The following is a 27,440-nucleotide window of genomic DNA, read 5'->3' as shown; positions in this document are numbered from 1 at the left end:
ATGCGATTTGGGGCGCATGCAGAACACTGCGCGTGGTCCCTGACGGAGATGCCCCATCAGTGGCAGCCGCAGTCGGCGAGCCGCGAAGGCCGAGGAGAGCGGCCAGCACCAGCCGCAGGCTCTGGGCTCCGGAAAGGACGGCGCTCCCACGGCCCCAGAAACGCTGCTGGGACCCGAGGTGCTGAGCGGCTGCCAGCCAGACCCAGGGCCCCAGACCGGGCCGCGTCCAGCGAGCCCCGAAGGGCGGACACCACGGCTGTGGTGTCCACCACTGCGTGCTCAGTCCCGGTGCGTTTGTTTCTCGTGGCTGCTGTAACAAAGCACCACGAGGTTAATAGCTGAAAACAACACCAGTGCGTTATCTTTCCCTTCTGGAGGTCAGAAGCCTGAAATGGCTGCACTGCTTCCAGAGGCTCTGGAGGGAGCCTAGAGGCTGCCTGAATTCCCTGGCGGGCGCTCCCCTCCCTCCATCTTTAAAGCCGGCAGCGCAGCATCTTCAGACTTGGCTCCGACTCTCACTAGAAGGGCTTGTGATTGCGCTGGGCCCACCTGGGTCGCCCAGAATACCCTCCCCATCTCCAGGTCAGCTAATTAGAACCTTAATTCCATCTGTAAACTTGATTCCCCCTCGCTGTATGACGTAACATAGCCCCGGGTTCTGGGGATGAGAATCTGGACGTTTGGAGGGAGCCATTATTTGGCCACCACACCTAGTATGGAGGAAAGTGGATAAAACACCAGAAAATGACACAGCCTGGCACCTGCTTTGGAGGAGCTTCCTGTAAGGAAGACCAGAGGACCTCACAGTGCCCCCAGGACAGACTGTCCACCCGTGAGGACAGTCATGAGCACATGACGAGTGACGACAGCAGAGGAGAGTAGCAACGGGCTCAGGAAGCCTTGGAGGCGAAGGCCCTCTGGTCACGGCTCAGTACATCCTAATCTTCATGCAACAAATCTTTTGAGCATCAATTAGGTGCTGAGTGCCACAGAGGTAAGGATGAATAAGATTACTATTCCTGCCCTCAGGGAACCTCCGGGCAGAACTAAGGATGGAGACAGGGTTAGACACAGGAGAAGGCCAGGGATTTGGGGAGATGATGACAGTTTTGAGAGGTACTTTGCATAGTGGTTACAAGCACAGAACCTGCAGGCTGGACTGCCTGGGTTCAGAGTCTGGCCCTGCCGTGTATCAGCTGTGTGACCTTTGGAAAGTTTCTCAACTTCTCTGTGCCCCAGCTATCTCATTCAAAAATGGGAATAATAATAGTAGCTATTTCATAGGGTAGTTGGGAGAATTACCTGACTAAGTGTGTGTAAAGTGCTTAGAGCAGCAGCTGGCACATTGTGAGCGCCATGTAAGTGCTAATTAGTACAACTGCCCACTTCTTATCCTTCTCTCCATCTTAAAATAGCCAGCAAGGAGTGAGGATGTGCCAGCAGACGCTGGAAAGGACACAGTTAAGACACGAATGGTCTCTGGGAGGGATGCTCATTTAGGGGCGGAATTTTCAGCTTTTAAATTCTCCCAAGATGGGAAAAAATGCAGTTTTTACTGATGGCTGTTGAGTGACAATTTGTCTTCATTCAGATTTTCTCAAGACCCTTAACGTAAACAGACCAAGGGGTGCCACGTTTGCCCTGAGCAGTTGGGCTTGTCCCCCTAGACCAGACCTGGGCCTTGTTCTTCGCAGGCCCCTGGCCCCAGATGCCAGGGGCTGGGGAGCAGGAAAGCCAGATGCTCCAGGCCCAGGCTGGGGTGGGGGCCCAGATCGCCTGGGGGAAGGTCTCCTTTGGCCACTGGAATCTTTTACCCAACAGACCCGGAAACCCCATTCTGGTTACTGGGGTCCTAAGTGCCCACTCTTCCTCAAACTCGGGGCCTCTGTTATCACGGAGGGCTAAAACTGGGTTTGTTTAAAGCATTTTCTTTGGAGGTGCGGGAATTGCCCTCCGATCAGACAGGAAGCCCTATTGCTCAGAAGGAGCCAGTGCTATCGAGAGAAAACACGTCAGCGCCTGGCCCCTTGGGAAGGGGACTGTGAACAATCGGCGAGGCTCCTCCCCCGCTGGCCGCAGGGCCTTTGTCCTGTGGAGTGGCGGTGGCGGCAGGTCCGGGAAGTTTGAGCAGGCCGTGCTTCTAAGGGGTGGTGCAGTTCCGCTTGCTTCTCTTCGTACTTTCCTCTCCGGGGGACGGGCCTTCCCCAGGGAAGGGGTACCTGGGTAAGTTGCTCTGGAGCCAGCAGACGGATCTGACTACATTGCTCTCCAACGTGCAGCCCATCAGGGACACCCCGGTGGCCCTCAAGATGAAGTCTAATTCCTTAATATGATTCACGGGGCCCTTTATCACCTGGCCTTGGCAGCCCGCCTCTTCCTCCTGTTTTGTGCACCCTCCCTCCCAACCGGCTCTGCTCTCTGCAGCTCTGTCAGTGCTTGGGATGGACTGCCATCGTGCCAGGAGCACCATCTCCACGCATTACGGTGTTGGGTCTAAGACATTGTCCGTGGACCCAGGAGACCCGCTGTACAGACAGGAAAGGGAAGTCCTGCAGAAGTCTTGAAAGGAACGAGACAGCTCTGATAGTGACGGACTTCCCCAAGCCAGCCGCACAGCCTCGCTGCTGATCTCAGTGTAGCTTTCCACGAGTTCTTGTCCTAGTCTGTATGCTTCTTGAGAGGACGGGAGAAATTTCTGAGACCCTGGGGTCTCTCACCAGAAGATGAAATTGAAGGCCACAGCGGCGGTGCTGACTGTAGGTGTCCAGTCGTGCCACCACTAATCACAGTCGTTTCTTGAGCACATGCTGTGTGCCTCCTCTTATTTAATCCTCACAGTGACCCTGAGAGGTAGGTACCAGCATCCCCCTTCTGTAGCTGAGAATGCCGAGGCTCACCAAGGTGGTCCTTTGCCCAGGTTACACAGCCGGGAAGTGGCGGGACAGAAGCTCAGATCCGGGTTATTCTGAGCCCAGACATGTCCCGAACTCCAAGGCGCGCCGCTTCCGGCATGTGGCTGTGCACGGAGGCTCCAGGAAAGGCGGGTCAGGCGTGAGCGGTGGAGGGCGTCTTTGGTTTGGCTTTCCTTCAAACAACAGCGACAGCAGGGAACTGGAGCCCTCCACTGCCCTCTCTGAAGACCAAAGCAAGGCCAGAAATAGGAGAGGCAGGAAGCATTTGATCCCAGCGTGTCAGGTGAACACAAACATCCTGCCAACTTGGCCATGAGGGCGTGCCCCAGTGCAGCTGCTATGCACAGGCGCGTCAGGAGGTCAGCCCGCCGGGCAGCGCCCAGCCAGACCCCCAGGCTGACTTGGGTCTTGGTCTGCTGGCCTATCTCCAGGGTTCTTAGAACGCTGGTATCAGGGCATACAGGGTGCTTAGAGATTATCGTGGCCAAAAGAATGCCCCTTGCAGATTTTCAAGTGCAGGAGGCCCCAGCTGCTTGCTCTGACATCCGTCGCTGCGTTTACGCACGGGCAGCTCCCAGATGACAGAGGACGGCAAAGGCGCTAAGGCAGATCTATTCCTAGGAGACCCTGGACTCCCCTGACAGCTGCCTTTGGCCCAAGGACTCCCTGATGGGCTTGCTGAACCTTCCTTAGATTTAGGGCAGTCTGAGATGCTTCCACTTAACCTCCATTCTCTCTCTTCTTGACTCAGAGTCAGACTTGCACTGTGGTCTGAGGGTCTCCCCGCCTTGCTCAGCTTCCTCCGTGTTTTCTCTCCCAGGCATTTCTCCTCATAACATCCTTGCACATTCAATCCCCTCTTTGTATCTGCTACTTAGAGGATCTGGACTAACTCAGGGATCATCTGCTAATTGCCTCATTTTATAGTTGAGAAAACCAAAGCTCAGAAAGGCAAAGGAATTTTTCTGAGGTCACACAGTAAACTCTTGTAGAGCAGGAAATGGTTCTCCCAGCTTACAGGCCATATCCGTTCCCTTCACATCAGATGTATTTGGAACGGGAGGGGAGAGAAGTGATAAGATTTTTGTGAGAGTTGCTTCAAAATAAGGCCCCTCACACCCTCACTCATAGCTTCCTCTCACTCAAGAGACCCAGAGGGACAGACAGTGTCTGTTATTCACCCGTTTTTCCCAGACACGCCAGTCTCCAAAGCGTAAGCCCTTACCCACACGCCTGCCTGACTTAATAAATGGGGCGGGTCACTGTCGCCTTTGTAATCAGGGCGGGTAGAATGGACAGGCGTCCACAGCAAGTGCATGTGTAGAGAGCCAATCACAAGACCACTAGAAGGGGTGGGGACCTTCCCGGTCAGAGGAGAGGGAGCAGCAGCGTTGCTCAGGGCTCTCCCCGCACTAGGGCCTGAGCTGGCCTGTCGGTTAAAAGCCTTCCTACCAATTTCTTCTGGCCCTGACCAGGGGCAGGGCTGCTCCGTGGCCTCCATCAGGCTAATTGCCACCGTCTCCCCAGTGACACTGAGCTCAGTTCCTCATAAGGTGCTTCCTCAATAGTCTCCCACATGCCTGCTGACACAGGAAACAGGCCTGGCTTGGCGGCGTGGCAGTGCACCGGGCGAGGTGGGGCTGCCACGCCGGCGTCCCGGCCTGCACCATCAGCGGACCTACAATCAAGAGTGTTCACCAACGCTCGCTGCCCTGAGGCGCTCATTTGGCACGTCTGCTGTCTGTCAGGCAGGTCCTTTCTCGAACGGCCCAGGGCCCACACCCGCCGGGCACCCAGGCCGCTCCTCCTTCGACAGAGTGTCGAGCGCAGTGTGAAGTTCCAGACAGCACCGGCTTGCTCTCTCCGGAACAAAAGAGCGATAAGACTACCAGGTTGTAATGCACAGCAGTTTTGATCACAGTTCTTTGGTTGCAAGCGACAGAAATCAGCTGTGGTGAACGTGAGCTGCGCGGGGCCTGATGGGAAGCCCCGTCAGCACTCGGCGGGGAGGCTGACGAGACCACCAGGCTGCTCAGATTTGGGGTCAGGAGCAAGAATGTCAGTCGGGTCTAGTTTGGGTCACTAGGTTTTGACCAAAGGAGGTGGGCACCCAGATGGTGTGTCCCTCACAAAGGCGAGTGATGATTCTAGGAGAGGAGAGATGGGTGCAGGTCAGGCAGAAATTATGGAAGTTCACTAGGTGCACAGACATCTGGGGAAGTGGGCCCAAAGGAGGTGCTAATGACCCAGGGTGCGGCGGTTCAGCCCCGCTGGCCTTCAGGTCTCTCCGCAGGCCTGTGGGAAGTGCCTGGCACTGCACACATGTTCAGTAAGTGACAGCTAGGACCACTAGTGCTTGAATTAGTGCTTTCGTAGCGTAGTTTTAAATGCTCGGCAGAGTTAAAGCCTCCGTGGAATGCTGGCGGCATGCCCTAATTATTGTCTTGAAATGCACGAAGAACCTGCCAAATGTTGTGACAGCTCTTTTTTAAGACTGTTGCTCAGTTTAGCAGGTAATGGGAACAAGTTGAGACTTTTGAAGACTTGGGTAAACCATAGGGGAAGAGCTTGCACCTCTGGAAAGAGCTACAGAAGAGCATTGTGGACCCTGGTCCCAGCAGGTGTTCAGCAGAACAGCGCTCCAGCTGCAGGGCCCCTGGAGCCTCTCCCGGCTCCCTCATACAGGATGTGTACGTGACCGCTTGTTGACGCACCTGCATCGGCTTCTGCACTGCCAGCTCCTTGAAGGAGGGCTCCTTGGGGCCCAGCACAGGGCTTGGCACACAGTGTGCACTCAGAAAATATTTACTGATTGAATGAATGACAGGGAGCTGATGACCTTTCAAGGTCACTGGTTGGCTAATTGCAAAGGGTCACAGCCACTGTACCACATCTGCCTGTAGAAGAAGAATGATCTGCTGAGCTACTGTGGGTCTGCAGAGCCGATCTCATAAACTGGTCTTATCTGAAGCCTTGTAAATGGAGGGGAGAAAGAACGGAAGGGCCAGCAGGGGAATTCATGATTCAGAGGTGAGGCTGGGAGGAGAGGAAATGGAAGGCAGAGGGCGGGGTGTTGACAGGAAATTCCTGTGGGGACCCAGGAGTGGGTCCATTGTCAGGAACTTCATTTAGTTCTGACCTGGAAACAGCTGGGTAGAGGTCCCCTCCGAACCCTAATACCCACAGGACGGTGGGAGGGAGGCCAACCCGATGCTGTACTTTCTCCCCAAAGAGAAAATGTTCAGGAGCAATACAGGACGTGGCAAAGGCAAGTCTAGACAGCAGGCCATGTGCAGGTCGAGGGGGTAAATGCTGGAGGAGTTCAGATGGGTGGGAGGCCCTGCTGGTCAGAGATGGCTTCACGGGTAAGAGGGGCTCAGGTTGGCCTTATATGATGGCGGGGTTTGGACACAGGCAGAAGAAGGAGCCCAGGCAGAGGGCAGAGTCTGCACAAAGCACAAAAGTGGGAAAGTACAGCACATGCTTCTGAGGAAAGAAGGTCCCAGCAAGCTCAGGAAAACGACAAGTCAGAGAAAAGGTGAGACAGGGAGGCTGGGGTCAAGCCAAGGAGAGCTCTTAATATCGAGCTCAATGATTACTTTTGATTCATACATATTTTATTTTTTAAAAGATTTTACTTTTCCTCCTTCTCCCCGAAGCTTTAGTTGTGTGTCCTTCTAGTTGTGGCATGTGGGACACCGCCTCGGCGGTGCCAGGTCCACGCCCAGGATCTGAACCAGTGAAACCCCGGGCCGCCGCAGCGGAGCGCGCGATCTCAACCACTCAGCCACGGGGCAGCCCCTGATTCATATGTACTTTAGAAGTACTACCTACATATGAACTAATGAACGAATGAAAGGAAAGAGTGTGAACAGGAAGGAGAGAGAGGGCTCTTCTGCTGTGTGAACACCCACGTCCGATCCAGCAAGGACAGCAGGCTTTACAGCGCCAGCCTCCTGGGCCTCGGGGCCTCGGGGCTGGGAAGCTGCCTGTGAACTGCCGCCCTGAACTCAGGGGGAGCAGGTGGCCAGGCTCAGAGAGACCGTGCTGGGGCTGCTGGGGGCAATGCTGACAGCCGAGGGCAGATCCCCAAAGTTCTTGACTCTCCTGTCGGCCGACAGAGGGGTTCAGCCAAGTGGGCTAACCTGGTAAGTGAGGTACAATAGACTATTTCCTTTGAGTGAAATTTTAGGGATGCTGACCCCCAACACTGAAAGCTGTTATCAGTCCATTACACCTTGCTGTAAAGGAAGGATCTGAAAGCCTGTCTTGACAGGGAGGCTGGAGAGGGAAAGAAAGATGCAGCCTGCGTACTTGAGGTGGGGGACCGTCAGGGGCGGGGACAGAGTCAGGAGGGCAGAGAGGATGAGTGGGAGTCCTGACAAACTTTGCCAAGGGCAATTTTTCTGAGTTCTAGCAACTAATCCTGACACCAGCCAGCCTGTCCAGTTATTGGCAAAAATGTTTCATACGTTAGGTCTGATTACAGCATCAGCCAGATGATTTAAATTACTGCATTAGACAGCTAACTCCGTGGCCGCTGGCCTCTAACACATAAAGGAGCTTGGCTAATCTTAACAATAGCAGGTTACAGGGCCTCGTCAGCAGCTGCCTGCCACAGAGGGTGAGTGATGCTGTTCTCAAGATGCCAAGGAGGGGCCGGCCCCGTGGCCGAGTGGTTGAGTTCGCGCACTCCACTTTGGCGGCCCATAGTTTCTGTGGTTTGGAACCTGGGCACGGACATGGCACCGCTCATCAGGCCATGTTGAGGCGACGTCCCACGTAGCACAACCAGAGGCACTCACAACTAGGATATACAACTATGTATATATGGGGGGCTTTGGGGAGAAGAGAAGGAAAAAAAAAAGGAAGATTGGCAACAGTTGTTAGCTCAGGTGCCCATCTTACGAAAAAAAAGATCCCGAGGGGGCCCAGGGAGTTGAGGAGGATGGAAGTGCTCATTCTTATTATAAAATCCCACGAGAACAGCAGTCTGTTTAAAGGACAGTATGGGGGCCATTCTTCTTCTGAAGAACTTGCCTTACCGTCTCAGGCTGCATATTTCCTGGTCGTAATAGTTTGGAGAAAAATATTGCTAAATGGCTGCATAAACAATTTTAATTGGCCCAGCCTCCCAAAATGTGCTATTTTTGTTCTGCTGCCAAGCTTGCTTTTTTACTAGCTAATTATGCCCAGCATTTAACTTTCAGCGAAAAAACAGGAAATAGGACATTCATTACTCGAGTGACAACTTTTCAACAAGCCCACATTTCAGCATCCATTGTGTAATTTCCTCTCCCTAGCTTACGGGTTCGTTGTTCACCAGGCCTTTGGAAACAAACAGCTCCTTCAGTGGGGGCTGGGAGGGGCTGTGTTAGCTTCAGTGCTTGCCTATCTCCAAGGCGGGAAGAGGGAGGGGCTCCCAGGAGCCAGCAGGCCCATGGGGCGGGTCTCCCACCTTGTTGGGCTCCTCACAGAAATTCTCCAGCTGGGGTTTCTGCTAGTCTGAGGTTGCTCCCAGATGAGGCTCTGCCATCAGGAGCTGGGCCATGCCTATTGTTTATGCCTCATCCCAAGGCTCCTGGGGATTCTGGCCACTCTCAGACGGACAGCCTCTTGTCCCCTGAGGAATCACAGAAGACAGTCAACCTCAGTGTGTTAGGCAGTAACTCCTAGAAAGTGCTGTAAAGCCATGTCTTGTTTTATGAGCTATTTTAAATTTATTTTATTAAAACATTTTATTGCAACGGATATCACATATGCATGAAAAGTACACAAGTTATTAAGTATACAGCTCGATGAGCTACCATAAAGCCAGTACCATGAGACTACCGTCCAGGTCCAGAGTAGATCATTGTCAGCACCCAGGAGCCTCCTTCATATGCCTTTGCACTCACTGCTCCCTCCGTCTTCCCCACAGGGAACTATCCTGACTTGTAAAACTGTAGTTCAGTTTTATGTGTGTAAACTTTATATAAATGGAACTATATATGTGTGTGTATATGAGTGGGGCCATGTGTGTATATTTTTATATCTGGCTGCTTTTTTTCTGCTTTGTTTTGTTGCTTGTAGCTGTACCTCCTTCATTTTCATCACTCTGGAGTATTCCACGGTATAAATATATCACAAGTTGTCAATTTTACTCTAAATGGACATTTAGGTTATTTCCAGTCTGTGGCTATTCTGAAAAATGCTGCCGTGACCATTCCTGTGTGTGTCTTTTAGTGCATATGCACACCCGTTTCTGTTGAGTGTCAACTACAAGTGAACTGTTGGATCATACACATAGTTGGTGTGCATATTTGATTTTTATAGCTTCAGCTAAACCGTTTTCAAAGTGGCGTGTGTAAGTTGCCCCTGCACCGCTTCCTCATCAACGCTTGGAGTTGTCACTCTTCTTATTTTGGCAGATGTGTAGTGGCATCTCAGTGTAGTTTTGATTTGCTTGTCCTTGCCTATTATTGGGATTGAGCACTTTTTCGTATGTTTATTCATGAATGGATTTAGAGTAAGACAGAAGTGGAAGAACCAAATGGTCAAAATGTGGAAAATGATACTTTAATGGGAGAGGAGGCTGCCAAAACTTCTCTCTCCTTCAGCTCTGATTCGATCAACAAGGAATTGTTGACCCCCGTGGTGGACCTGCGGCTGTGCTGGGTGATGTGGGCGTGTCAAAAGGAGCTCATGCCCCTTTCCACTCAGGCAGTGTTTGCTTCCCTCCAAATACACTTCACAACTATGGTACTTTGCAGGCAAATTGGAGAGCACATGGGGACATATAACGAGTGAATTAATTAGTATGAGATATGAGCATGGATTCTTCCTATTTCTTTTTTCCTTTTCTTAGTCTGGCCTCCACCTTTACCAAAACTTAGTGGGCTTCCTGAGGGTGAGCTAAATGAAATGAGAGTGACACTGGTGTCAGGCTGTATCCAGGTGGCCCTCTCCTGCTTTGGCTCCTTATTATGAGACTAATAACAATAATGATTATTATTATTTATTGAGCGCTTATTAAATGACAAGCACTGTGTTAGACACTTTATAATAGGTGTTACCATTTAATCTTCATAACTTTAAGATATGGATGCTATTATTGTGCCCATTTTTGAGATGAGGAAACTGAGGCTTAGAAATGTTAAGTACCTTGCCCAAGGTCATACAGTAAGTGGTAGAGTAGGAGTTAGAATCCAGCAGTCTGACCCTATAGTCCCAATTCTCAACCATTATACCAATAGTTCTCAACCAGTGTACTTTGGTGCGCTGGTGTGCTACAGTCCTTTCCTAGCCACGTTGCTGAATTTTATGCATAAAATGTTTTTGCTGCTGAGTAGCAAACGCTATAGATAGACTCGTTTCAGAAACGGCTCTAATTCCTCACCTCTCTCTGTATCCCTGCCTTTTGCAATTTGCCTTTTCCAGCTCCTTCCATTGAGGAGTGAAGGTTGTTCCCTGGCCCTTGGGCAGGAGTTGATCTCGTGACTTTTTTGGCCAGTAGAATGTGGTGGAGGTGATGACATGCTGGCGCAAGCCTGGGCCTCGCTTGCTTTCACTCTGCCTCTTGCTCCTCTGCCCTTCAACACAGGAACAAGCCTGGGCTCATTTGAAGGGGGATGAGACCTGGGGAGCAAAGCCAGTCAAGGCCCTAGATATGGGAGCGCCCACCCCAGCCTGGGTCAGCCAGGCCTCCTAAGCCAACCGGCAGTTGAGTGTAGATGCTTGAACAATCCCGCAAAGCCCAGGTGAAGCGCCGTAGACTCATGAACAGAATGTTGAGTGCCATGTGCCACTGAAGTTTTGTGGTTGCTCTGCAGCACGATTGTGGTGAGAGATAATACGTACTATGATGGCTACGTCAAATGGGTGGAATACTAGCCAGTAGGTCATGAAATGCTGGATACACTCAGCTACAGCTTGGCCTCAGCACAGAAAAATGTCAAGCTGCTGCCTAAGAAGGTCTCTATTTACTGAAGCATGTGAGAACGATGCTCCAGGAGTATATGAGGTAGAGGGTCAGGGTAGCACTGTTTCACTCTAACAGCTGCAGTGCACTACTGGGCCACCCAGGGAGAGTGCGGTGCCATCACCCTCTACTGAATAAAGCTTAAGGGGACTGAGAGAAGTCAAGTTGCATTTTATTTTTTAAAGATTGGCACCTGAGTGAACAACTGTTGCCAATCTTTTTTGTTTATTTTGGTTTTGGTTTTTCCCCTGCTCTTTTTCTCCCCAAATCCCCCCAGTACATAGTTGTATATTTTAGTTGTGGGTCCTTCTAGTTGTGCTATGTGGGACGCTGCCTCAACATGGCCTGATGAGCGGTGCCATGTCCTGCCCCGGATCCAAATGGGTGAAACGCTGGGCCAACAAAGCAGAGCAAGGGAACTTAACCACTTGGCCACGGAGCCGGCCGCTCAAGTTGCATTTTGATCACAAGCTACATGTCACATTGTTCATGTGCTGGTTACACTAGCTGAGTTGGATTTCTGTCCTTTGCCACCCCAAGAGTCCAGGTTTCAGCGATGGGAGCATTTGAAAGACCACAATGCTTCCGCTCCCATCTGATGCTCGTGCTCCTTCTGCCCCTGACGCGTGGCTGAGAAAGCAAGCTGTGATCTTTGCACATTCAAAGGGCAGGGTGGTTCTTCCCTAGGTCAGCCTCCTCATCTCACAGAGAGGGCCTCCTCCAGAGGCGACCCAGGCGTTGGCCAAAGGAGACAATGATTCTCTGCAACAAACCTCTGCCAACACCTGTCCCTGCCCCAGGGCCCCCAGCCTCCCCTTTCTTCAGATTGGTGCTGGCATTCCATGGTCCCCTTTGTGTACACCAGCTAAACAATGCTCCATCCTCTTGGCCTTCCCTCTGATTCCTTTCTACACTTCTGTTTCAGTGATTTATTGTCATGTAACAAACTGTCCCAAACTCAGTGACATAAACCCCCACCCTTCTTTCTCTGTTCATGTATTCTGCAGGTCAGGAATTTAGAGAAGCCATGGTGGGGTGGCTTGTCATTGCTTCTGGATGTCTGGGATCTGGGAAGACTTGAATGGTAGGAGCTGGAGTCATCTGGAGTCTTCTTGTTTCACATCCCTGGTACGTGGGCTGGGTTGGGCTCAGCAGGGGCTGGTGACATCAGCATGTAGCCTGTCCACAGGATGATGGCTCCACGGTAGTGAGACTTTCTATGTGGTAGCTCAGTGCTCCCCAAGTGAGGAAAGCCACCTGGCTGTGATGAGCTGTCCTTGGAACGTGTATGGACCTTCCCATCTCTTACACTCTATTGGTTATGACAGTCACAAGTCTGCCCAGAGTCAAGCGGAGGGGACACAGACCTCATTTTTTGAAGGGACAGTTGTCCCATACAAAGAATTTGCAGCCATGTTTTAAAACTACCATACCTTAAATTTATCTATTCATTGTGCCAGTTACTAAGATCTTTTATTTTGTGTAAGAATCTTTTGTTTGCAAGGAACAAAAAAACGATTCAAGCTAGCTTAGAAAAAAAGGTCATGGATAATTTATTACAAGGATGCAGAACCCCCAGGATGTCACTATAGTCCTCTTGTGTGCTCAGTGCCAGGGGGTGCTAAGGGGTTAATGAGGCAAACATCCCCACTGAGGCATCTCCCCCCTTGGGCAGTGGTGCCTTCGTTATCCCTGAAGGCCCTCAGGGAGTGCCAGAGAGATCGGAGCCCTGAGGCAGACCTGTCACACGCAACAGAGAGGAAGCCCAAAGGATGGGGCTGGTTGTGTCTCCCCAGGCCGGAGCTGGAGCTTGAGGGTCTAGGGAGCGCTGCTTAGAGGGGCTCTTGTCCATCTCTAAACACATAGGTACTTATTCTAGAGAGCCACCTTCTCAGACCAGCCAGCCCCGGGGGTCTAGATTAAGATTCGGTTCTCTCACCGCCGTGTCCAGGGGTTCATTTCCCAGTCAGGGAGCCACACCACCGATCTGTCGGTTGTCACACTGTGTTGGCTGCATGTTGCTGTGTTGCTGAAAGCTGTGCCACTGGGATTTCAGATACCAGCAGGGTCACCCATGGAGGACAGGTTTCAGCGGAGCTTCCAGACTAAGACACACTAGGAGGAAGGACCTGGCCACCCACTTTCAAAAAAACTGGCCATGAAAACCCTGTGAAGAGCAGTGGAGCCTTGTGTGATAGAGCGCCAGAAGCTGAGAGGAGGGCGCAGAGCACCACGCGGAGTTCTGCTCTGCTGCACACAGGGTCACTAGGAATCAGAATCCACTCCACAGCACTAACAACAACATCTTAGATCTTTCTCCCCTTCTCTGACCATCAGGCTGACTCTGGTTATCCCCAGCCCAGCAGATTCAGTCGTTTGTTAATTCAGCACATATTTATGGAGTCTCTTGGGTGTGCCTGGTGCTGTGGCCGTAAACCAGACATCCAGAAGCCTGAGATGAAAAAACGCTCTGAGTAGGGCCCAGGAGCCCTGACTCTGCCAGTTACTCTCTAAATAAACTCGGACATGGACTCAATCTTCCCTGGGCCTCTGTCTCCCCATCAGTCAAATCAGGGCCTTGACCTTGAAGATTGCTAAGGTCCCTTCAGAGCCCCCAGAAGAAAGATGGGCCTGGCACACCAGGCACTCCTGAAATTTCCATCCTCAACCTCAGGTTTACTTTCTGTCTTTTGCCTTTACTGCTGGCTGGCTTACTCTTGCTGTGATTTATTTAACTGAGCCGTGCTGAGCAGTTTGGAACTGGGTTTGCATGAATCACCGTCCATAAAATCAAGTTAAGTGGATTTCATTCCACACAGCACACCTGTGTATATACTTGAGGAGATGCAGCTGGAGTTTCTTGGCTGTTCCAGACCACTGTTAGAATTGCTTCCTTACAGAGGGAGAAGTCACCCTGTATTTATAGTCCATTGTTACAGTAGCCTCCTCAGAGACCTGAAACAAAGTGCTGGATGCAGCTTCTCCTTCAGATCATTTTACATAGCCGCCCTGTTTCTCTCTCTAGCTGGAAAAGCTGACATTGATTTCCTCTATTTTATCAGAGTTGGCAAGCATCGGATTCAACTTCACCCAGTCATTCAACAAACATTTATCGAATGTTATGTGAAGTCATAGGGAGCTAGGTATAGGAGTGGGGGTTAAGGGGAAGTGTCACTCTGCTCAAAGACCCTACATGCTATGAAGTGTTAAGTGACAACACAAGAGAAGGTTGCCAGGCAGAAAATGGGAAATTCCATGTGTTGGGTGGAAGAAGAAACCAGTGAGGGTGAGTGATCCAGGAGGATTCCAGAGCGTCTGGGGAGGCTGCTGAGCATGTGAGGGGGATTTCTGTTTGGACCACTGCCCACAGTGCCCTCATCCTCATTCCCATCTGACATAACCTGCACCAGAATCATTTCAGTCCACCATTTTGTAAAAGGATGTAATAAAAAAAAGAGGTTTGAGTGGAGATGAGCATTTATAGGAAGAAATGCCCAAAGGGTCTGCTCCGTGTTTGTTAAAATACTTTTTTGGAGCCAGTGTGAGGGATTATAAAGGGATTTATTTCATTTTGCAACACAGCCAAAAGCACAGGCAGACTGTGACTAAAATGGCGATGCAAGGAACTGGCTATTTGGGTCTTTGTTCTTATTTTCTATCTTTACAGAAAATGTGCAGTTTTTACTCTGCCACAGAATAAACATTTCACAATTTTCCTGGCCAAGTTCAAGTGATTTTGAAAATTATCCCATCTCCCCTCTGGGACTCTGGGAGACATGTTGGGATGTTGGGGAAGGCCTGGGGGTTCTTCCTCCCCCACTGACTACGCCGACAGCCACACAACCCTTGGGAGAAAACGGAGTGCTTACAAAGACTAAGCTTTGGATGCACCCGTCTCCAGGCTGCAAGCAACATTTGCCTTGCTTAACAGATTCTGTCTGTTGTGCTGTCTTGGGACAAGACGCACCCACATTTCCTGGCAACCATTTGGGAAGCTTAATTCCCAGACGGTGCCTTGGGCTGGGTAGCCTCTGCCGAGAGACCCTGGACAGCGCCACCTCTGCCCCAGAGGACTAATGCAACGCTCCAGAGCAGAGCTGTCCAAGGGAAGTATAATGCAAGCCACGTGTGTAATTTTACAATTTCTAGCAGCCACACAAAAAAGTAAAAAGAAACAGGTGAATTTAATTTTAATAATATATTTATTTGACCCAATATACCTAAAATATTAACATGTAATTAATATAAAATGATTATGAGGTATTTTACATTCATACTAAATCTTCAAAGCCTGTGGTGTATGTTATACTTTAGCACATCTCAACTCAGACTAGACACATTTCAAGCGCTCAACAGCTGTGTGTGGCTAGTTGTTGGATATGCTGGACAGCACAGTCTAGAGTTCTCTACCAGTTAATCCACAGACCCCTCTTGGAGCCCAGGAGGGTCTTTTCTCCTAATCTTTGTAGGCAATGGCGAGCCCAGCCTTTTGGCCTGGACTAGGAATAATGCACTACTTAGCTTTCCAACTGTATAATTGGCCCTGTCGTGCCCAGAGATGGAGGCTGGTAAATTTCAGGGGCCTCCGGTTATGGTTCCCATCGGCCCCTCCCCTGCTTACGGGCCATACTCATACCTAATCTGTCTCGTGCTCTGGCCCTTCCTGTACTCTGCCCTTTTAGAACTGACTTTTACTGGATCCCTCTTCCCTCAGGGCCCTACTCAGGGCTTGGGGGATAATGGTAATAAGGGCTAGTGGCCAAAATAAACTGGGGTACTCTTCATGGGTACCGGTGTGCACCAAGCCACTTCAACATTACAACCCTCCTGCAGCTAATAAGTGGCAATGGGACAGGATGGCAGAGCATTGGAACTGGAAAGAATTTAGAGATCTCCCAGTGTGATTTTTTTTAAAATTGAGGTAAAATTCACATACCATAAAATTAACCATTGTAAGTGTATGATTCAGAGGCGTTTAGTACATTCACAGTGCTGTGCAACCATCTCCTCTGTCTAGTTCCAAAACGTTCTCATCACTCCAAAGGAAACCCCGTCCCCACTTAGCAGTCACTCCCCATTGCCCCCTCCCCTACCTCCTGGTAACCACCCATCTGCTTTCCATCTCTGGATTTGCCTATTCTGGCTGTTCCATAGAAATGGATCACACAGTATGTGACCTTTTGTGTCAGGTTTCTTTCACTGAGCACACCGTTTTTGATGTTCATCCACGCTGTAGCATGTATCACTCCTTCATTTCTTTCTATTGCTGAGTAATATTCCATTGTATATGTACACCACATTTTATTTACCTGTTCATCTGTTGATGGACATTCAGGTTGTTCTGCCTTTGGGCTGTTGTGAATTGTGATGCTATGAACATTGCCGTACAAGTTTCTGTTTGAATATTTGTTTTCAGTTCTTGTATGTATATGCCTAGGAGTAGAATTTCTGGGTCATATGGTAATTCTATGTTTAACTTTTTGAAGAATGGTGGATCTACTTGCCAAAGTGGCTGAACCATTTTACACTTCCACCAGCAAAGTACGAGGGTTCCAAACTATTTTTCCATATCCTTGCCCACTCTTGTTATTTTCCATCATTTGCTTTGTTTTGTTTTTTTAAATTGTAGCCACCTAGTGGGTGTGAAGTAGTATCTCATTGTGGTTTTTTTTTTTAATGTCTTTTAAACTAATAAACTTCATTGTTTAGAGTGGTTTTAGGTTCATAGCAAAATTCAGGGGAAAGTCCAGAGAGTTCCCATTTACCCCCGTGCCCATAGAGGTACAACCTTGCCCACTGTCAACATCCCCCCCACAGTGGTACATTTCTTACATTCGACGAACGGACACTGACTCATCCTTAGCATCCTGGGCCCATAGTCTCCATTAGGGTTCACTCTTCATGTTGTATATTTTATGGGTTTTGACAAATGTGCAACGACATGTACCCATCATTGTAGTTTCATGCAGAACAGTTTAACTGCCCTAACAATGCTCTGTGTTCTGCCTTACTGTGGTTTTTACTTGCATTTCCCTAATGACTAATGGTGCCAGAGGTTTTAAACAGCGCTTTGAGAAGCTCCCTGAGGGCCGCCGTGGGGAGGAAGAGAAGGCCTGCAGGCAGCGATAGTATTTGGGACCCCGTGCCTTCTTCTGCCCCCAGTCACTCCTCTTTTGTCTTTTGGGCATGTCTGACTTCTCATTAAATACTCCATTTGATCGGGGTTTCTGAGGCTATCATAAATTTGGCCGTCATTTACCTGGCCTTGCGTTTTCTACATCTCCATTTTACATATGACAAAACCGAGATCACAAGAAGCAAAGATACTTGGCTAGCGTCTTAAGATTGGTAACTTCCAAAACCAATAGTGGAGCCCTATTTTTCCCGCTCCTGGTCCCATTCTTTTTCAACTATCCAACCTGTGTATAACAACAACAGTAATGATAACTACCGCGTATTAAATGCTCGCAGGGTGGCAAGCGCTGTGGTGAGCAATGCCATGTAACCCGCCTGTAACATCTCCACGCGGTTCGTGCCGTCAGCAGGCACACATCACGCCTAGAACAGAAGTCTTCACCGTGGCCTGCGAGACTCCTCTCCAGCCTCAGACCTGCCCCTCTTTGCTCCGTGAGTCTGCTCTGGCCACAGCATGTCACTGCTGTTCTGGGTGAGGGCCTCAAGGCCTTCTCATCACTCTGCTCTCCTGTCCCACTAAACGATAAACTCTTACCGTAGCCTAAATAAAGGAGACATTTATTACTCTGTCACATAAAGGAGGTCTAGAGGTAGAGAAGCCTCTGACTCTGGGGTCCTCAGAGGTCCAGGCTTCTATCCCGCTCTACCACCTCAGAGTGCGGCTTCCACTCTAATAGTTCAAGATGGTGCTGGACCACCAGCCTCTCTGCCTGAGTTGCAGGCAGCAGAAAGGAAGAGAAGGAGGGAGAACAGAGCACTTCCCAGCTGAGGCGGCTTCCTCCAAGCAGCCTTCCCAGAGTTCCCATCTACATTTCTACTTAGATCTCACTGGCTGACACATGTCCACTTGGCCCCAGTTAATTGCAAGAGAAGCTGGGAAATGATATTTTTTAGCTTATCTTTTGTCACACCAAGTAAAATCGGGGCTCTATTCTAAAGACTAAGGGGGAGGGGGATATTCGGAGACACCTAGAGTCTACCACAGGTGTCTATTGGAAGCACTTTTTAATAGTAAAAACTTGGAAATAATGTAAGTATCGAAAAACATGATTGGCTCAATAAATTAATTGATTCATTAATACCATGCATGTTTACATGTTACATTTTAGAAGAATATTTAATGACAGGGTAAAATGTTTATGATACTATGTTGAGTGAAAAAATAATTACTACTGTGCTAAGAAAACAATTAAGATATTATGTAAGAACCATAAAAGAGCAACAGCTACTTGATGATCTAAAAGAATTCTAGTCCTGTGGCTATCTTTAAAAAGGAGTCCTATCATTTAGAGATATGTTTATGGATGAAATGATATAATGTCTGGAATACGCTTTATAGCGGAGGAGGATAAAGACCGTGGTGGGGGAATACAGATAAAACAAGAAAGGCCATATGTTCACAATTGCTGAAGCTGTGAATAGATAAATGGAGGTTTGTGATCTTATTTTCTTTTTCTTTTACGCATGTTTGAAAATTTCCATAATAAAAAAATTTTTTAAAGGATAAAGTACAAGTCATTTAACCTCTGTCTCATTTTTCAAATGGACTAATAATAATAACTAGCTCACAGGGTGGAGTGGAGATTAAATGAAATGATAGGGTATATAAAAATACTTTGAGATGAATAAAGGCAGTCAGAAATGCCAGTGACTCCCATCGCGATGGGGCTGGCATAAAGCCTAGTTATGGACAAACCCAGGTTCTCCAACTCTTCATCACTGGGGTCTTTCACTCCCCACTTTGCCTTCCCCGCTAAACCTCCCAGGGGTGGGGGAGGTGCTGGCACAGCTGGGCACAGTTCACAGCCAACGGTGAGGCAGGTTCCAGCATCAGGTGTTCCAGGCCTCCAACATCACTCCTGTGGGTCCCTACCTGCTTGGTCTATACATGGGGTCGACACGGCCACTGTATGCCCAAATGTCACCCATTCAACTGCCACAGGCTGGGTCAGTCAAGGCGCTCCACCCACTGGTACATGGCCTTCCCTCCCAGGGCCTCAGGATCCCTTCTGGCCAAGGAAGAAGTTGAACACGTTGGTTTCCAAGGATCCTGGGCCCTGATGTTTTCAGAAGATAAATATTAATAATACAATAACAACAGCCAGCTTTTGTTGAGTGCCAATTATGAACCAGGCATAACTAAGCACCTTATAAGCTTTAATTCATGTAATTCTTACAACAAGCTTTATGAGGCAAGGCCTATTATCTCCTTTAACAAATGAAAAGGTAGGCTCAGAGAGGGTAAATCGTCTGCTCAGGCCCACAGAGCTGGTAGGTAGTAGGGCTGGGTTTTGAACTCAGGCAGGAGAAAGCAGCAGCTTGGATGGCACTGAGCTGCAGCTCTGTGAAGAAGTCTGCATCCATCGTACAGTTGCCACACTAAATTCTGGAGTCCCTGACAAAGCCGTGGGTCTGTGAAACTCAGGAAAGAAGACCCCAATACTTCCCCAAGGATTGAGGACCTGTTCGAGGCATCCGCTGTGCAGAGCAGAACAGGCTTTCGATGCCCACTAGGTTAAGGAGATCCCAGACTGATGGCCAGCCAGCACTAATCAGTTTGGTCTCATGGGTTCTTTACAGCTGTGATAGTCTTGATTAGTGCATACCCAAGGCATACCAGTTACCAATTATTTAACATCACTCTGGATAGAGAGAAGAATGTCTTGTTTGTAAGGATTTAGAAGTTGGACAATCTTCTCAGAAGGATCTAGGGAGAGTCTCCGAAAATGATTGACAGCTCTCTGGCTTGGGTAGATAACCAGACATGTGCTCGATGGCTCCTGAAAGTCCTGCACAGGCCCCAGGATTTCATAAATATTCATAAGTACTGCTAGACGGTCTGCTCTCATTTGAAGAAAATACGTCAAAACCACCAGAAAACTTCTGTAGTAGAAACACGTTTTTGCCAGGCCAGCCTCGCCATTCCCCTCTTCAGTTGCTCTATCTTGGTATTCCTTTGGAGAACCAGCCCTCTCGCCCCACTAACTGTCATGGTGGGACTGTCCATCAGGGTACCCCATCCTCCCAGGCCAGGGCAGGGCACGGGGCCCAGTGAGGCTGCTCAGATGCTCTCTTGGAATATGAATCCTGAATCGAGACAAGAAGACAGAAAACAGCACAGTTGCATCCCCAAACAGCACCATCAACAGAGCAGCCCTGGTTTCGAACACTTCTGAGACCCAGATATTCAGCCTTTCTCTTCAATGACGCCTTATAGTGTGACCATCTGTTTATTTTCTGAAGTTATCCAGAGCTTTTCTGTTCTTTTTCTGTTGCCTGTAACCAAAGAAACCCTTACTCACACTGGGTTCAATATCAAACGTCAGTGTTTTTTTTCTTAGAAGCTTTTAATCCTGAAAGACAGACCCTTCCTTCCTGGTCCAACCTCCTCCAACCCCAGAACCTAAGTCTTTTCTTTGCCATTTCCGTCCAGAGCTTTCTGGGCTGGGTGGAAAAGGGTTCCTGTCAAAGTGCTAAGCTTTACCTTGAGCGATGAGTGAGGACACCCTTTAAATTACCTCTAAAACCCTTTGATTCACTCAGCAGAGGTTGCTATGGGCAATTTGCTAAGCTTATTGATTATTTTCTGTTTAAATTAAAGTTTGATGTCCTGGAACAGGCTGTGCAGAGTATGGAGTTAATGGAAAAAGTTGAGATCCAGGGGAGAGACGCTTGCTGGGGAAATGGAGGGTATCCAAGGGGAAAACAGGCAGTCTGTGAAGAGGAGGCTGCGTGCGCCGAGGTGTGGTGAATATGATGGCGATAAAAAGGATGGAGAATGGAACGCTTTTAGGAGGGAGGCTAGCTTCTGGACGTTTAAAGCCTCAGGGAGACAGTGGGAAAAATGTCTTCATTCCACAAATATTGGTTGCATGCCTGTCATATGCCAGGCGTTGTCCTGGGCACTAGGAAAAAATAGTGTAGAAGGCACGATCCTCACGTCTGTGCTTTCGATCTTGGTTCTCACAGTGCGGCCCCCGGGGCAGCTACACCCTATTGCCTGAGATGTGTTAGACACGCAGATTCTCAGGTCCCACCCCAGACCTGCCGAACCAGAAACTACAGAAGAGGGGCCCAGTGCCTTTCAGGTGACTCTCACACATGCTACAGTTTGAGAACCACTGCCCTGCCCTAGATCCTTAGACCTCCGAGGAGCAGGCCTCAGGGTTCTGCCAGCCAGGAGTTCAGTTTGTGTCAGGGTTATGATTGCCAACATCTGCTGAGTATTTGTCATTGCCAGGTATTGTCCTAAGCATCTCACGTGGGTTCTTTCATGTCATTCTCACAACTTTTGTTTTTTTGTGAGGAAGATTGGCCCTGAGCTAACATCTGTGCCAATCTTCCTCTTTTTGCTTGAGGTAGATTGTTGCTGAGCTAACATCTGTGCCAATCTTCCTCTGTCTTGTATGTGGGATGCAGCCACAGCATGGCTGACGAGTGGTATGTAGGTCTACACTTGGGATCCGAACCCGAGAACCCTGGGCTGCTCAAGTGGAGTATGCAAACTTAACCATTATGTCACTGGGCTGGCCCCACAACAACCATTTTAATAGGCGGTGAAAGGGAAGCACGCTGGAAGTAAGTGGGGCGGGTGGAATTCAAATGCAAGAGCAGGTCCTTTCTGCTCTCCTGTCTCCTGGACACCAGGCTCCCACCAGGCTCTGTGACTCATTCTGCCCTGGTCAAGCTGATCTTCAGATAGAGATAGAACCATGGTTCCCAGAGGAGCTATATTGTGCAGCTGGGTTTTAGATGCTTCAGGAAGAAGACAAAGTAAAAGAAGGGCAAAGAAGTGTGGAATGACTGGGAAGGAGGCAGAGGGTATGTTGGACTGGAAGGAGAAGCCAGGCCAAGAGCCTCACACACACAGTTATCCTCGTATTATGGGAGACTGGAGTGCAAATCACCATGTACAGATTAGGTATGGGTAAATCTTGTCCATTCAGCCAAAGAGACTTCGTGCATGATGCCTAATTCAGGTCCTTTAACTTTGATGGTGTGTTAGTTTCCTACAGCTGCTGTAACAAGTTACCACAAATTTAGTGGCTTAAAACAACACAAGTTTGTTCTCCTATAGTTCTGGACGTCAGAAGTCTAAAATCAAGGTGTTGGCAGGGCTGCCTTCCTCCTCGAGGCTGCAGGAGAGAATCCATTTCCTTACCTTTTCCGGCTTCTGGAAGCTGCTTGCATTCCTTGGCTTGTGGGCCCTCCCTCCATCTTCAAAGCCAGGAGTGTAGCATCTTCTCTTCTGTCTGACCTCTGCCACTGTTCTTACGTCTTCTCTCTCTGACTCTGAGCCTCCTGCCTCCCCTTTTAAGACCCCTGTGATTATATTAGGCTCACCTAGATAATCCAGGATAATCTTCACATCTCGGTATCCTAACTTAATCACATCAGCAAAGTCCTTTGGCCATGTAAGGTAAGACATTGATAGGTCTGGGAACTAGACCTTTGGGGTGGAGGGTGCATTATTCTGTCTACCACACTTTGTGACTTAGGAAAGTCATTTTTCTTTCTGAAAGTCTCCAGTTCTCCCCAAAATGGGGACTATAATAATTCTTGGTCCTAAGCTTATAGGACTATGACTGAAATAAGCGTGTATGTCCTTTCAATCACAGATGTAAACATTATTGTCTCAGTTTCCTCATCTGACAAGTGGGGATAAGAGTGGTGTTTCTTCTTCATTCAACTAAAAATATGTATTGCTTATTTACCCTGAGCCGTATTCCGTCCGTGCTGCATTGGAAAGGGCTCGACACAGCATCTGCTACAGAGAAACACTCCGTGAAATGGAGTTGCGGGAGTTGTGTAAATTAGTTAGGTTTTAGAGCCTTAAATATGTGTCAGCAACAGACAGAGATGAGGCCAATTCTCTTGAGGAACCAACCATCTGATGACTCATTTCATCGTGCAATGTTTGGAAGAGAAGCAATAAGCTCAGGTCCCAAGATGCACCGTGATCATGAACTTAAGAGTCTCTCCGCTGAGCTCACCGAGGGTCAAAGAGAGCTTCTGCACCTCCCATGGTGGGTGATGGGGTCAGGGCTGCATGTGGCCAGCAGAGGCTGTCCTTGGCACTCCCCTGAATCAGTGTTTGTTGATGATCAGGGGAACCAAAAACAGCAGCCGGGTCCACCAGAAGAGAGACATTAAAGTTGATTAAGTGAGTGGGCCAATTAGCGTCTGGCTTCATACAGCGTGGAGTTAATTAGCCTCTACAAAACAACACAGCTGCTTTAATGGTGGGGCCAGAGGCCCAGCAGTGGAGCCGCGGGGAGAGAAGTGGTAGGGCTAGTGTTTAATGGCTTGGCTGCAGTGGGCCCTGCCCCACTAAACTGTAGAACAAAGCCCTGGGCAAACTTCCCGGCTGGCGCCCAGGGAGGGCCTGGGCCAGGGAGCGGCCCCTTCCAGTGTGCTCCCCTGAAGGGAGGCCAAACCTGGACCTCACACTGGAGTTTCTTTTTGAGACCGTTAGCACAACTTCTTTGTCTTCTAACAAAAATCACTATCTACACATTTTGTCTTGATCCTCAACTTCATAATTCACGTTGTTTCTTAATGGTGATATTTTTCCTTATTATGAGAGTAATACATATTTTGGGGGGAACATTTGGAAAATATATAAAAATACAGAGGAAAAAAATAACCCCTCCACCCTGAAATAGATTCCTTCATTCATTAACTATTTATTGTTCGCCTGCTAAATGCCAGTGTTGTCCAAGGTGTTCAGATAAAGTATACATCAGTTTTGATTTTTCTCCATGCAAATATGTATGCTATTTTACAAATTGGACTCACGGTGCATGATCTTTAATAACCTGCTGATTTTAGCAATATGTCATGGATATTTTTCCCATCATGTTGAAATATTTTTTTAAACTACTTAGCCTCTATGGTTCCACTATTTAAGCTATATTTTAGTTGTCCATTTATTGATGCCTCCTGCTGCCTCTTCTAACAAAGTTCTTGAGGGTAGAGACAACATCTTTTTTTACCACTATATTCGCCATGCCTAGATCAGAGCCAGGCATGTGGTAGGCACTCATTAAAAATGTGAAGAATGACAATATCCAAGACATGGAAGCAATCCAAGTGCCCATCAACTCATGATTGGATAAAGAAGATGTGGTATACATATGCAATGGAATACTACTCAGCCATAAAAAAGACAAAATCATCCCATTTGCAGCAACATGGATGGACCTGGAGGGAATTATGCTAAGTGAAATAAGCCAGACTGAGAAAGACAAACACCAGATGATTTCACTCATGTGTGGAATATAAACAAATACAGAAACAAAGAGAACAGATCAGTGGTTACCAGGGGAAGGGGGTTGAGGGGTGGGCAGAGGGGGTGAAGGGGAGCACCTATATGGTGACGGACAAGAAATAATGTACAACTGAAATTTCACAGTGATATAAACTATTATGAACTCAATAAAAAAAATGTGATGAATGAGCAAAGGACTTTACCCAGTCCCTTCTTATGGGTCACTGAGGTTGCTTCCACTTCTTTACTCTTATAAAAAATGCTATTATATCAGTTAAGACTGGGTTCAACTACAAGTGACAGATAATCTCCCAAGGCAGTGGCTTAAACAAGAGAGTTTGTCTTTTGCAAAAAGTCCAGGAAGTTAGTCCAGGCCCAGCATAGTGCTTCTCTATCTGTTGGCATGGACTCCATTTCCAAAGTTACCTTGGTGTCCAAAATGGCTGCTAATGCTCCGTCACATTCCAGCCAAAAGCAAGGAAGGGGAGGACAGAGAAGGACAGGCACGCTTTCTTCAGGGACCCATCCTGGAAGTTCCGTATACATCTTCTGCTTGCAATCTCATTAGTCAGAATTTGGTCACATGACCGTAGCTCACCACACGGGAGCCTGGGAAATGTAGTCTTAATTACGCAGTTACCATTCAGGACTACTGTTCATGAGGGAGAAGGGGAAGAAACATAGAGACCATTAGCTGGGATGGCTCTTAGACTCCTGGACTGACCCCAGCCTTTCTGCCCTGCCCTTCCCTAATGTGACCCCCTGTTTCTCCAGATGGAGGTCTGGATATGGGGCAGGTCAGCCTACTTTGTTGGACTCAGGCCCAGGACCAGAGCATCGGGAGGGTTTCAGAACCTTCCCCTCCCTGCTGTAAACTTCATCTTCCCAGTCGATACAGTCATTGCCAAAGACTGACTCAATAAAGATGCCCCATTCCCCAGAGGATGCTTTTCCAATTAGTGCAAAGAGGAAGTTTCAGCTGTGAGCGCAGGAATTGGGGTTTCTGAAATGCAATGATTATTAGTAACAATCAATCAAACGGCCTCGTAGGACCATGAGAGAAAGCCAGCTCTCAAGGATTCCATGTGGGACAAGGATGAGGGGCTGCCTGTAACAAGAGGGAGTGTGGCTCAATCACGGTCTGGCCAAGTCTCTGAGACAGTGAGGGACTTTGAAACAGGGTTTTACGGCCTGCCGTAAAAATCCTGCCAAAGCGCATTCAGGACTGTGTGGGGAGATGTGCGTTCATTATTATGCCCCAGCAGCTATCACAGGAAACCATCTGGGCTCCATTGGCCTATAAATTTGCAACATGCAGTGGGTGGGCTGCCAAGCCGGAAGTCAAGGTGTGAAGTGGATCCGGCAGCTTCCATCCACAGGGCTAGCTCCGAAAGTCTCCATTTCCAGCAGGTATTTTTCTTTTTAATTTTTTATTGTGAAATATATCACACATACAGAAAAGTGTACAAAACACAAATGTATACTTTAACAAATTATCATAAAGTGAATACATACGTCACAATCACCCAGATCACGAAAAAGGCCACTGCCAGTCCCCCAGAAGCCTCTCAGGTGCCCCTTCCCACAACACCCTCTTTCCCCCCAAAGATAACGATCCTGACTTTAAGGAGTATAGCCTCCTTGCCTCACTTTGCTGTCTTGTCACTTAAGTATTCACCCCAAAATGGTATGATTAGTTTGTCTATTTGTGAACTTAATTTGTTGTACAGAATCTGAGTCCATATTCTTTTGTGTCTGGATTTGTTTGTTGTGCCCAACATTATTTTTTCAATATTAATCTATACTGCATAAGACTTTAGTTTGTTCATTTTCATTCCTGAATGTCATTCCACTTACCTATTTTACTGCTTTTAGACATTTTATGGTTCTTGGACATTTGAGTTGTTTTCAGTTTGAGATTATTACAGATAATACTGCTTTGAACATTCTTGTACATACATGCATGTGTACATACACATGAGTTTCTCCACAGCCATCATTCTCAAACTTCAGGGTAAATGAAAATAGCTGGAAAGCTTGTTAAAATGCAGATTCCTGGTCTTCTCCCTAAAGAGTGTGATTCAGTAAGTTTAGGTTGGTGTCCATACATTTTCATTTCCAACAAATTGTTAGGTAATAATGACGCTGCTGATCCCTGGACCACCCTGGACCGGTACTAGAGAGCAGAGGTGGCCAACGATGACCCATGGGCCAAACCTGGCCCACCATCTGCTTTTGTGTGGTCCTCGAGCTAAGAACATTTTTTACATTTTTAAATGGTTGACAAAAAATCCAAAGAAGAATGATATTTTATGATGAAAATTATATGAAACTCAAATTTCAATGTCCATAAATAAAGTTTTATTGGCAAACAGCCACACCAATGCCAGTTTCTAAGATGGTTGTACCACTTTACATTTTCATAGATGTAAGTTCAACAGATGAAAGTTCTTTTTGCTCCACATTCTTACCAACTTTTCATTTTGTTAGATTTTAAATTTTAACCAATCTATTGGGTGGTATCCCATTGTGGTTTTAATTTAAATCTTCCCGATTCTTACTAGATGTTGAGCACATTTTCAAGTGTTTATTGGCTGTTTGGATTTCTACTTTAGGAAATGCCTGTTCCAATCTTTTGGCCCTTTTTCTATTGGGTTACCTGTCTTTTTCTCTACATATTCTGGAAACAATTCCTTTGTCATTGATATGCATTGTAAGTATTTTCTCCCTTTTGAAAAGGGCTTGCCTTTTCACCTTATGATGGTGTTTTTTAATGTATAGGAGTTTTTCATTTTAATGTAGTGAAACTTACCAAACTTTTTTGTGTGTTAAGAAAACTTTCCCTATCTTGAGATCATGAAGATATTGTCCAGCATTATCTTTCAAAAGCTTTATTATTTTACCTTTCACATTTAGGTATTAGTTTATCTGAAATTGACTTTTAGTGCATGATGTGAGGTACGGGTCTAATTCCATTTTACGGCTATTTTATTTTTCCAACAGCACGTATTGAAAGACCACCCTTTTCACACTGTTCTTTGAGGGTACTTTTGTCATAAAGCAAATACCTGTGTATACACATGGGTCTGTTCTATTTCACTGG

The 27,440-nt window shown here is 47.9% G+C and overlaps 1 long non-coding RNA gene across 1 annotated transcript in view; it reads left to right on the top strand.

The window, feature by feature from the left end:
- The first annotated feature begins 660 nt into the window (after nucleotides 1-660).
- LOC106781399 (uncharacterized) overlaps nucleotides 661-27,440 on the top strand; it is a 41,060-nt gene continuing 14,280 nt past the window's right edge. The window contains exons 1-2 of the long non-coding RNA XR_002811831.2: nucleotides 661-994; nucleotides 11,880-12,000. This is a non-coding gene — a long non-coding RNA (uncharacterized lncRNA). The remainder of the gene's footprint in view (nucleotides 995-11,879; nucleotides 12,001-27,440) is intronic.

The sequence above is a fragment of the Equus caballus genome, chromosome 12, assembly GCF_041296265.1.
Source record: "Equus caballus isolate H_3958 breed thoroughbred chromosome 12, TB-T2T, whole genome shotgun sequence".
In the NCBI taxonomy this organism is placed as follows: domain Eukaryota; kingdom Metazoa; phylum Chordata; class Mammalia; order Perissodactyla; family Equidae; genus Equus; species Equus caballus.
The sequence above is the reverse complement of the archived record's forward strand: the minus strand, read 5'-3'. Positions and strand labels throughout refer to the sequence as shown.